General features: G+C 34.0%; 1 long non-coding RNA gene across 1 annotated transcript in view; it reads right to left on the reverse strand.

Moving 5' to 3' along the window:
• LOC141390923 (uncharacterized) overlaps positions 1–5712 on the reverse strand; it is a 58312-nt gene extending 52600 nt beyond the window's left edge. The window contains exon 1 of the long non-coding RNA XR_012409518.1: positions 5174–5712. This is a non-coding gene — a long non-coding RNA (uncharacterized lncRNA). The remainder of the gene's footprint in view (positions 1–5173) is intronic.
• Between the last annotated feature and the right edge of the window lie 6810 nt (positions 5713–12522).

Genomic DNA, 12522 nt, shown 5'->3' on the forward strand with positions numbered 1-12522 from the left:
AGATAAAGTACGGCTTTAACCCTAAAATATGTTTAAAATTTTACATATTTCTGGAGTTTCGATAAAATATAGAGTTTTTTATGTATTATAGTACCTATTTATGGCGAACAAATTTATAGATTGTTTTAATTCGATACGACCACATTTTATAGGAGAATGGATCAAAAAACCCTGTTGTGACCCGCATGAGTGAAAAATAATATGAAAAATTATATCAGCGACCAAAAAACATAAGTACCCAAGTTAGATCGAAATCCACTCAATTTTTAGATTTTTGGTCAGGTTTATCGGAAAAAAGGCCCACTGTAAATTTGTATTTCCGTAAGAGCGAAAAAACGAAACCGCATTACTACACCTTTTTCAGATGTAATTCGAATCATTTTAGTTGTAATTCGAGAATTCCATTTGTAATTCGTAAAATTTTGTTTGTAATTCGAAGATTCCGTTTGTAAATCGAATTATTCCATTTGTAATTCGAACTACTCTATATTTAATTCGAATTATTCCATTTGTAATTCGAATTATTCCATTTGAAATTCGAATTATTTCACTTGTAATTCGAATTACTCTATTTGTAATTCGAATTATTCCATTTGTAATTTGAATTTTTCCATTTTATATTCGAATTATTCAATTTGTAATTCGAATTATTCCATTTGAAATTCGAATTATTTCACTTGTAATTCGAATTACTCTACTTGTAATTCGAATTATTCCAATTGACATTCGAATTATTCTATTTGACATTCGAATTATTCTATTTTTAATTCGTATTATTTTAATTGTAATTCGAATTATTCCATTTGTAATTCGAATTATTCAACTTAAAATTCGAATTAATCCATTTGTAATTCGAATTATTCTATTTGTAATTTCAAATGGAATAATTCGAATTCCAAATAAAATAATTCGAATTACAAACAAAATAACTCGCATTACAAATGGAATAATTCGATTTACAAATAGAATAATTCGAATTACAAATGGAATAATTCGAATTTCAAATGGAATAATTCGAATTACAAATAGAATAGTTCGAATTACAAACAGAATAATTCGAATTACAATTTAAATAATTCGAATTACAAATGGAATAATTCGAATTACAAGTCCAATTCTCGAATTACAAATAAAATGTTACGAATTGCAAATAGAATAATCGAATTACAAATTAAATGTAACGAATTACAACTGGAATGTTTCGAATTACATGTGAAAAAGGTGTATAAGTTTTCTTTTGTTTTTGTTTGGATTTTAAGAACAGATTTATGGCCTTCATGTTGTTTTAAAAGTTGAAAGTGACGATTAAAATGAAAGGAGGACCTCCTCAGCATTAAGTTTTAATGTGAATTGTTTATTATTAAAGCCTCCAAATTTGTTTATTTCGAAATTTAAAATCCATCCAATAGCAAAAGTAAGCATATAATAAAGGCCCTTATTATTTCATTTTAGTTCAGAATATTTTACTTGTTTTCTTCTATTGTAGTTTATTTTTGTGATGTTAAGTCTTCAGTGAAATCGAATGAAGAATAGTTCTTAGAACATTGTGTCGGGTTTTTTTCATGAACGTAAAACGAGACCCACACATATTCTACAAAAATCGCACAAAGGCTATTTTAAATAAGATTCTCACTGAATACGTTATTATTTTTGCATTATTATTATCAAGAAACCTGATATGGCTCTTAAATATTTACCATAAATGAATTTCGTTATGCCGAAAACGCTAATAAAATATTATTTTGTTTTCAGAATAGAATTTTATAACCAGATATCCCGATATTGAAATTGATCTTTGAAGCCGAATAGAATTGTCGATATCACGCAATAAATTCGATTATTAAATCATTGACGGTTTCGTTTATAGAACAAAAACCCATGAGCCGTATTTAACGACACATATCACTGCGCGAAAATATGGAGAAGAAAGACTTTGCATTTATGGCCGGTTTCACTAAGACGAATCGAATTTAAATTCGGTCGAACTACTACCAAACTTCTGCTTTTAAAAACTATTTGGTTCATTTTTGTTTTCAATCCAAAGAATATGTATTTCTAAATAAAACAAGAGTTTGGTAGTACTTCGAACGAATTTTAATTCAAATGGGAAGTTTTTGCGGATTCTTAAACTACAATGATCATAGATGAGAAAAATAAAAAAAATACAAAAAAATCGCCGGAGGGATTTTTAAATATATCGAGGTCATTGATCACATTTTTAAGCAAAGATTTTTTTAGGTTTGATTGGAAACCACAAGCCCTATAGAAATAGGATTAAAGGAAACGTTCAAGCTGTGAAAATTTCCTACAAGATTGGCCTTTACGATTTTTTCTAGGTTTTACCATTTTTGAAATATGGGAGTTCAGTAGGCCTATTCTGTAACTTTTAACAACTATCGATATTGTTAAAATTTCTTTTTTTTTTGTAACAACTACAAAACAAACAAATGAAATTGTTGTAAAATAAACAATGTGTAAAGTTGTTAAAAAGTTACAGAATAGGCCCCCTGGTAACATTTTTAAGTTTTGTTTTAGGTTTTCAGGATTTGGCTTGAAAACAACAAGTTCTATCGAAATGGGATAAGAGCTGTGTAGCTTTGAAAATTCTCTACCAGGTTTCGCCATTTTTGAGATATGGGGCTGGATTCTAGTTCTATGAAAATATGAAATGAAAAATATTTTCTTCTTTTATTTGAAAATTTTACCTATCGGTGGGAGATAATTTTTAATGTTAATTTTAATTAGTTTCTCGTTAGAGTCGAGCTTAATGACCAATGATTTTTGCATATTTTCTTTATATTTTTCATTTGACTTTTATTTCCTTAATAGAATTCTTCACTTCACATTTTCATAGAAACAGATTTCCTTCGCCTACTTTCTAAAAATTTTAGTCAGGACATTGTTTAATAAGGAGGCGATACAGTCAGTGTTTTCTCCCAATTTGAACTTCTATATCTCAAAAATGGTAAAACTTAGAAAAAATCGTAAAAGCCAATCTTGTAGAAAAAAGTCATAAAGGCCAATCATGCAGAGAATGTTCATTTTTGACCTCGATTTATTTAAAAATTCCTCCGGTATTTTTTTTTTATTTTTCTCATCTATTGACATTGTCGTTTAACTTCCCGGGTGTAAGAACTTCTCATTTAAATTAAATTAAGACGCATCAAGTGCTTCCTTTTGATAATGAAAGTCCTTGACGAGAATATTATGAACCCGGAAAGACAGATTTGCCACAGGTCAAATCGGCCACAACCAAATCGGCTACTTCTGCTGAGATTTACCAGCAATTTTAGTTAGTAGCAGTATGAGCTCTTACATCTTTCGGACCATTATGCCGAGAAGTATGGATTTTCTAAAGAAAACAAGTTAAAACGGCCGGGCAGAAGTTTGTATTCCCTCCACCGTAAATTATATTGGAACCAGATTTCAGCCGAAAATTTGGTGGTACCGTTTTACTGGGGCAATACTGAAATGTGGAGTTATACCTATAACACTGCGTGACAACAAAAAAAGAAAATACAAGGAAAACTGAGTAGATTATAAAAGTAGAGCTAAAAATATGAGACACGTGTATCGGCGTTTTTAAGGTTTACATCGGAAAGTAACCAAAGTGGACGGGGCAAGTTCCGCCCATTTCTAGTTTTTTTCGAAATATTCGAGTTAAGATATCTTGGAATCCTTGCAATTTAGGTATATAGTGTGTTTCGCAACTTTACAGAAGAGGATGTGGGGAATATTTAAAAATTTAAATTAAGTTTAAAATTTTAACCCTAACTTAGACTTTTGACCCGTAAGCCTAATTTTAAAGAAAGAACGCAGTACTGAAATTTATGACATATTTAGGCACCTGAATCATACCTTGATTCTATATGGCCGGAAACATCGATTTTAACTTATGAAATTAAACCAAAACACATGAAATAAACTATGACATTTTATGATGATCCTCGTGCCCTGTTCTCAGAAAGATCGTTACAAAAGAAATAAAGTAAAACTATTTCTCACGAACCCCCCAAAAAGAACAGAGGAGACTTTCCTTAATAGAAAAAACTTCAATTTAAATTCAGTGGTATTTGATCTCCATTCTATCGTCTCGCCGCGAAAATCATGTGAAACATTGTAGGGAAGTTTTAAACTATACAAGAAACGTAAACCAACATTAGGGCGAGGAATTTAACCACCGTTGAATATGTCATTTCTGAAATCAGGCAGTTCTTAAACTATACATATATCGGAATACACACGAGTATTAAACCAAAAGGAGAAGAGTTCATTATATAGACAACATTTCCCACCTTATTCTATTTGTCGTAGTGGTATTTAGAAAATAAAATTCCTTACATCCTAGGTCATGTTTTAGTAGATTACAATTACAATGCAAGTTTCTAATAAAATTCCAACAAATTATATTCCCTCCATCGAACACAACAAAATCAATTAGTAAAAAATACAGACAGACATAAAAATGCCTTTAATTGCTCTATTTTACAATGCATGTTTCAGGTCAGTCTTTGAGACTGAGTATAACAATAGCAATTTGCTAGCAGCAATGTGGATATATCATTCATATTTAAAAATGGCGGTTTAAGCCCCCAGAGTATCTTCAAATATTAAAGTGTCGACACACTAATCAAATCGTCTATATATCCGTTGACATGTTCTCACTCCCCGCCCCCTCCCAACAATTTTCCTTTGTCAGCGCCAAAGTTTGCAATATCATTTATATTCCTCTCGCTCTTTCCCCCAAACTTTTCATGAGTTTTCAGTCATCTTCAATACATACAGAATTTCATGTTGATGACAGCCTTGATGGCAACACTGCCACTCTTTTTCATGGAGGACTTCCGTGAAACGAGTACAGACGACAATGAGACGAGACGGCAATAACAATCAGGAACAGCTTAATAGCAACAACAAGCATTTCAGCTTTTAACACTATGCTCCTTTGCCATAAAGGGGTGGCAAACGACGAGGAGCATTATAAATATCAACGAGAATGAAACACACACATGCACACAAACACATTTTGGTAATAGAAAAAGGAATTGCCCGCGCATGCGCCTTTATATTTTTAACAAAAAAATAACGCAAAAGGAAAATGTTAAACATTTAAACAAATAAACTAAAGGAAACTTATTATTTTTCTGTATAAATTCATAAAATTGGTGCTTACCTTTGGCGTTTTGGAATTTAGAGGTTTTACTAATTTTAGTCTCTATATTTTCACATCCATAATTTCATTTAATTTTTGTTTATTTTTATTAATATTTTCGTAAATAATTCTTCTGTTTTTTTGATTTATTATTAATTATTGTACATTTCCCACGTTTCAAAAGTACACACTTCCATATTTTTTTCAGTCACAAAAAAAAATTGGAATTTTTTATTCCTGTATACGCCAGTTTGAGGTTTGTATTTAGCGACGGCAAATCACACTTATTATGCCGTACATCCGTTTTGATTCAACTCCTATGAAAAGTGTGCTTGATTTCAGTGTATTTCACACGTACAGCTCGCACACAGACACACACTCATTCCGTTCAAGTACTTATTTGGTTGTGGGCCCTGTGATTATAGCATTAGGGCTGCTGTGCTTTTTTCGAGAGCAACTTTAAACGTGCGGACTATGGGGGCCACAACTTGCTTGCTCAACGACAGATACCAAACTGAAAAATTGCAATTTGCTCAACGTGTGAAAAGACCTTTAATGCTCGCTCACTCTGTCAAAAGCGGCGGCAGTGGCTCTTTGGCGGTGACTACAGAGCTCAAAGTTAGGTAGAATCACCAGACGAGAAAAAACAACAACAGCGAACTGACTTATATTAAAATGCGAGCAGGCTGTCAACCCAGCCAGCCAACAATCTTTCGACAGGCAACAACAATGGTAACCCTCAACTAACTAAAAGCAAGCAACCAGTCAGCAGTAGCGCCCAGCAGCCAACAAGCCAGCCAGCCATCCATTCATGCAAACTAGACCAACAACACCGGAATATTCAGTCATTGTTTAAGTTTACTCTCTTTCTCTGGAGGTTAACTTACCCATACTTCATATCTCTTGCTGGAAAGCCATGATGTCTTCTCATCATTTGTGTACATTTCCTATTAGAGTGTCCAACCGAATATCATTGTGGTATTGGAAAACGGCCGAATATATAGCAAACTGAAATCAGATGATTATAAATATTTTTAGAGGATTTAAATTGAAAATAAATTAAGGACGGGGCTTACTTGAATAACAAAACACCCCTTACAAAACACAACCACCATATCAGATATCGGGAAGAATACTCGAGGGCTATTAAAATCTAAAACAAGGGACTACCACATTTACCGCTTCTGTACTCCGAAAAAGGGGTCTGTTCAGATATCCTTATTTTCGAAATATATTAGCGTCCAATGTAGCAGCCCTACCCCCTGAAACGCCCAAGTGTCTAACACTTGCAACTTCGATTTGATCAAGGCAATGTGAGAACGTTATAACAAGGCGTTATTGCAGGCGAAATAATTGATTTTCGGAAAATTTAGCTTAAATCCCCAAAATACTGAAAATCGGAAGTTACCGTTATATGGGAGCCATACCCAAACGTGGTTCCAGGTTCACGATTTTTGGTGGGTATGTTTAGTGACCACTAGGAACCCTAAGTACCGAATTACAGCTAATTTAGTAGGAAAATATGGCTTAAATATCCAAAATTACGAAGATGGGAAGGTACCGCTATAAGGGGGCTATACCAAAACATTAGCCGATATTGTTCATATTCATCCAAAAATGATGAGGATTTAAGCTAAATTTTCCGAAAATCAATTATTTCGCAATTATTAATAATTTAGTATCCTCTATGCCTAAAAGATGTGAATGTGTCGTCCATAGTAGAGGATACGCAATGAAATATTGATTTCAATAGTTTTTGTTGTACCTCAAATTGGGGGGGCTTTAGTTTTGTCCGCTAATATTTGCCACCTAGAATGTTTTTTGAATTTCAACTTTTGTTTATTAAATTCTGAATTCCATATTTTTTGTGTTTTCCAATAATAAAGATATAAATAACAAGAAAAATAAAAAATAAATTTATTAATTTGTTTTCTAAAAAAAATTATCATTTAAAAAAATGTACTGAGGGGGTGATTTAGTTTTGGTCGACACTGTATATTCAATTAGAATCTGAATGAGAACGCTTAAAATTAGACATGGTTAATTTTAGTGAAGTCCAGGGAACTCAATATATTGGTGGTTCTTTTTATATCCTTCACCGTGAAACGAATTAAAGTAAATGGAACAATTATTTGTCTTCTGTTTATGAATGTACTAAGCTCTTCCGCCAACCTAACTGAAGAATATCGTTATTTTTTCTTCTAAACATGTTACATTCATTGCATTTGGTCGATGAGTGTACAATAGGGTTATGACTTTTTTACAACCTCGCATCCCTGTATCATATTGTGATGAGTTTTTACCTAAGATTAGATAATATCTTAATTATAAGGAGAATCGATAAAAAAATAAGCTTACGCACAAAGTCATTTGAAAAATTTTCTATATGATATATAACTGAAAATAAGTTTTGGAGCCACACGACATAACCAATATGGGATTACCAAGCAGGACTATAGGAAATGTTTGGAGTTTCAATTAACTGACAATTTCGCATATACATTTATCTAATGAATTGCGTATATATACTAGTTACCAAGCTTCGCCTTTGTCTGCCACAAAAACAACATTCTAATATGCCTGAAGATCGGCCTATCCACCCGTGAAACGTAGCATAATGGTTGGATGCGTGGGACTTCGGTAGACTCCTAATTTTTCAATGTATCTCTTAGGTCTAAACAGCTCCACTCGATTAATTAAATAAATATGATATTTTGTTTCTCACTAAATTTATTAGCACTTAATACATTATTTTTTATCATATATAATTTTATTTCATATATCATATCAATTAAAAGTGGTTTGTGCGTGACCTTTTTCAAAATTTAAATGGAAAAAAGTTATTTTAATCTATGATAGGCAAGAGGTTGTTCATTCGTGCATCAGGAGATAATTTTTTGAGGAAAGTTTTTTTACATTACAACGTATTAAAAAAAAAATCAAAGCGGTTTGTGAGTGACTTTTTATACCCTCAGCCTTTAGGCTACACTTTAAAAAGACCAAAAAATGTGTCTCATCGAAATACTCGTAATGGTTTTAGACACCAAGCATGTTTGGACGAAATTCGTTTCGGACAATTTGGAGTCGATAGAGCTCTGTCCGTCCATCTGTCTGTCTGGCACGATAACTCTCAAACGCATAAACCGATTCGAACCAAATTGTGCACAAACGTATTTTAAGTTCGAAGATGGACCATATCTTATCCCCAAAAAAGTTCAATAATTTTCTGTAAAATGGTGTGAACGATAACTCTCGAAGGGAAAAGTCCAAACTTTGCACATCGTATTATTCCTTCTAGATATAGATCGGGTATGAGTATATGGACTATATCGGTCCACTCCTTCAGGTACCTCCCACACAAAATTTTGGAAAAGTGAAGTTTAAGAGCTCCTCTCAGCTCTATTTGACATTTTTTCAGCAGGTTGTCCCTGCGGTCCCCTTTACGACGGCACAATGTTTTTCAGGTGCAAGGCCATACTTCCAGAGATAATGACCGAAGAGCTCCATGAAACCGTGACGGCATCAAGTAAAATGGCAAATCAAAATCTCTCAGGCAATTTCTGATTGGTCCAAACTTTGCACATCGTATTATTTGCTCCACTAATGTATCAGGTTGGAATTTGGACTATATCGATTCCGTCCATCGGGTACCTCCCACACTAAATTCGGAAAAAGTGAAGCTTAAGAGTTCCTCTCGGATCGTTTTGAAATTTTTTTCAGCAGGTTGTCCTTGCGATAATGGCCAAAAAGATCAAAGTAAACCGGACGGCACCAACTAAAATGAAAATTCGCAAGATTGGTCCAATCTTTGCACATCGTATTACTTCATCCATTCATGTATAGCCAGACTACATCGGTCCCGACCTTAGGGTTTGAGGACTCGTCTCGGATGCCTATTACAACGGTACATTTTTTCCGTAAGTCCATACTTCAGGAGATAATGGCACAAAAGCTAAAAAAAAAATCCTGACTGAATGGATAGTCTGTTTAAAATTCTTTTCAGACAAGTCAATAAAATAGAGAAAAGTATAACCACAGCCTCGACCTTAAAAATACCGTAAATGGGGAGGTATAGTTCTATGGGAGCTATATGAAGACGTGGACCTATGGCGAAAATTTAAACTTTGCAAGTTTTATACCCTCAACGGGATAATGAGGCCGCAACCTTCAAAATAAAATAAATAAAACACCACTTTTAGAGAAGTTTTATATGGCTGAAATACTCACAAAATGTCGCCAACATTACTGAGGTGTATTTTACCACCGTTGAAAGTTTGATGTTACCTCGCCGGGGAATCGAACCCACGACATTCTGGGTACAAGTGGGATGTGAAGTTGAAATATAGCTCCACTCTATGGATTAATATTAGAAACGAAGATACGTAATGATTTTTTGCTCTAAACATATTAAATGTCTCCGAAGTCTATTCTTCAAAAATCAAAAATTTAAAATTTCCATGTTTTGACATATCTAATAGGGTGTCACTGTGGTGCAATCGTATGCATACCCGCCTTTCACGCATGAAATTTTGAACATTGGTGATGGTGACATTATCTGAGTATTTCAGCCATGAAAAACTTCTCTACATGTGGTGTCTTAGGACTCGGCGATAAACGGTAGGTCCCTTATCATTCAGCTAGTATGAATAGGGGTGCATTCATTCATATGAGAGAAGGCCCCCTTGTCCCTACTGGGATGTTTGTGGAACAATTATAAATATCATAATCCATATCTAATACAAGTTTCAAAATTGGATAATTGACATTGGTAGCCCCTTCTGATACATCTATAAATTTTCTTTGAATATCAGGTTCCTTTTTGGAATACACCTAATATAAATAAATATATAAGCCGCAGCAAATATACCCAATTACAATGCAATTTGGCATATCTGAATTTTCGACAGACGGACACTGCTTCAATTTTTTGAACACTACAAATGCTATATACAAATTTTTAAAGGGAACATTGTGAGTTTATTGAAGATCGATCTATCGTCCAAAAAAAGTGCACTTGTACCATACATATGCTTGGAAATGCACGCGATTTTGTGCTTTTTAGGGTATTTCGAAAATAGTTCATTGTGGATATATATTGTAATATCAAAAACATACTTTAACCCGTAAAAACAACTAATAATGAGTAGAAATTCAAATAATTTGCATGCAAACAAATTTATGACTCCCAAAAGTACTCATATTTAATTAATTATACGCCAGGAGGGAGTTGGTGTCTTCACCAAAATTAATATTTAGAAAAAAACTTTAACGGTAGCGACACCGAGTGCATTTTGAAAAAAGGTGGCGAATAAACATATACGAGTCGTTAATTTTAGCCATTGTTAAAACACTCTTGTGCGCTGGTGCGTTGTCTTGATGAAAAATTATTTTTTTTGTGTTGTAAGCCAGGACGTTTTTCTCGAATTTGTACATTTAATTGATCCAAAAGGTTGCAATAGTACTCTGAATTTATTGTTTTACCCTTTTGCAGATAGTCAATCAATAAAATACCTTTGAAGTCGAAAAAAACCGTTGCCATAACCTTACCAGCCGATTGAATTGTTTTTGCCTTCTTTGGGGCACTTTCTCCAGCTTTAGTCCATTGTTTGGATTGTTCTTTTGTCTCTGGAGTATAGTGGTGGATCCATGTCTCATCAACAGTTATGAAACGACGTTTAAAATCCATTTTATTTCGCTTAAAACGATCCAAACAAGCTTGAGAAATGTTCATTCTTATGCTTTTTTGATCGACTTTTTCATCTGTAGTTCTTCATGCAAAATTAAATGGACTCGATCATTTGAGATGCCCATGATATTAGCAATTTCACGCACTTTTATTCATCGATCATTTAATACCATATCATGCACTTTGGCTACAATTTCTGTTGTTGTTGCTGTTTTTGGAGGTCCACTACGTGGTTTATCTTCAATGCTTGTATGACCACGTTTAAATTCAGCAACCCATTTTTTTACTCTTGCATATGAAGTAGAGATGGACAGTGGGTAAATACCCAATGGGTAAATACCCGGTAAATTGGGTAAATACCGGGTAAATACCCATTTGTGGGTATTTATTTGGGTATTTACTATATACAACATCTTAGACCCTATTTCTGGGTTTAGGTGATCGATTCAAAATGTATAGTTTTACAATACTTTAACCAAGTGGGTAAATACTTGGGTAAATACCCGCGTATTTACCCAAGTGTTGGGTAAAAACTCATTAACTGCCGAACCACTTGACGTAGGCTGACAAAATTTGGCTCAAATCTTACATATGTCAAGAGAATATCTAGCATTGAAAATGGGGTCTCTGGGTCCATGTTTTGATATAGCCCCCATATAACCGTACCTCCCGATTTAAGGTATTTTTTGTCTATTTGCCTCATTGTACAATCATAGTGGCTGAAATTTGGCACAGTGAGTTCTTAATATGTAGAAAATATCCTTGCAAAAATTTGTCAAAGTAGGTCCACGTTTTCTAATAGCCCCCATATAAGGGTACCCCGATTTCGAGTATTTACCCAAATTTTGGGTAAAAACTCTTTTACTGCCGAACCACTGGACGTAGGCTGACAAAACTTGGCATAAATCTTTCTTATGTCAAAAGAACTTCTGGTACTGAACATGGGGTCTCTGGGTCCATGTTTTGATGTAGCCCACATATAGCCGTACCTCCCGATTTAAGGTATTTTTCATCTATCAGCCACATTTTACAACCAAATTGGCTGTAATTTGGCACAGTGAGTCCTCAATGAGTATAAAATATCCTTGCAAACATTTGTCAACGTAGGTCCACGATTTCTTATAGCCCCCATATATGGGTACCCCGATTTCGAATATTTACCCAAATATTGGGTAAAAACTCCTTATCTGCCGAAGTTGAAGTTGGCTGACAAACTTTGGCTCAAAACTTTCTTATACCAATAGTATTAAACGAATTGAAAATGGAGTCCCTGGGTCCATGTCCACTTTTTGATATAGCCGTACCTCCCGATTTCAGAAACCCATATTGGGGCTACAAGGAAACGTGGACCTACGTCGAACATTGTTTGCAAGGATATTTTATACATATTGGGAACTCACTGTACCAAATTACAGTCAGTATGTTTGTAAAATGTGGCTAATAGTTAAAAATACCTTAAATCGGGAGGTACGGCTATATGGGAGTTATACCAAAACATGGACCCAGGGACTCCATTTTCAATATCTTTAATACTATTGATTAAGAAAGTTTTTAGCCAAATTTTGTGATCCTACGCCAATGGTTCGGCAGATAAGGAGTTTTTACCCAATATTTGGGTAAATACTCGAAATTGGGGTACCCATATATGGGGGCTATAAGAAAGCGTGGACCTACGTTGACAAAT

The sequence above is a fragment of the Musca autumnalis genome, unplaced genomic scaffold (genome assembly GCF_047663935.1).
Source record: "Musca autumnalis isolate F117 unplaced genomic scaffold, ASM4766393v1 scaffold_1, whole genome shotgun sequence".
Classification (NCBI taxonomy): domain Eukaryota; kingdom Metazoa; phylum Arthropoda; class Insecta; order Diptera; family Muscidae; genus Musca; species Musca autumnalis.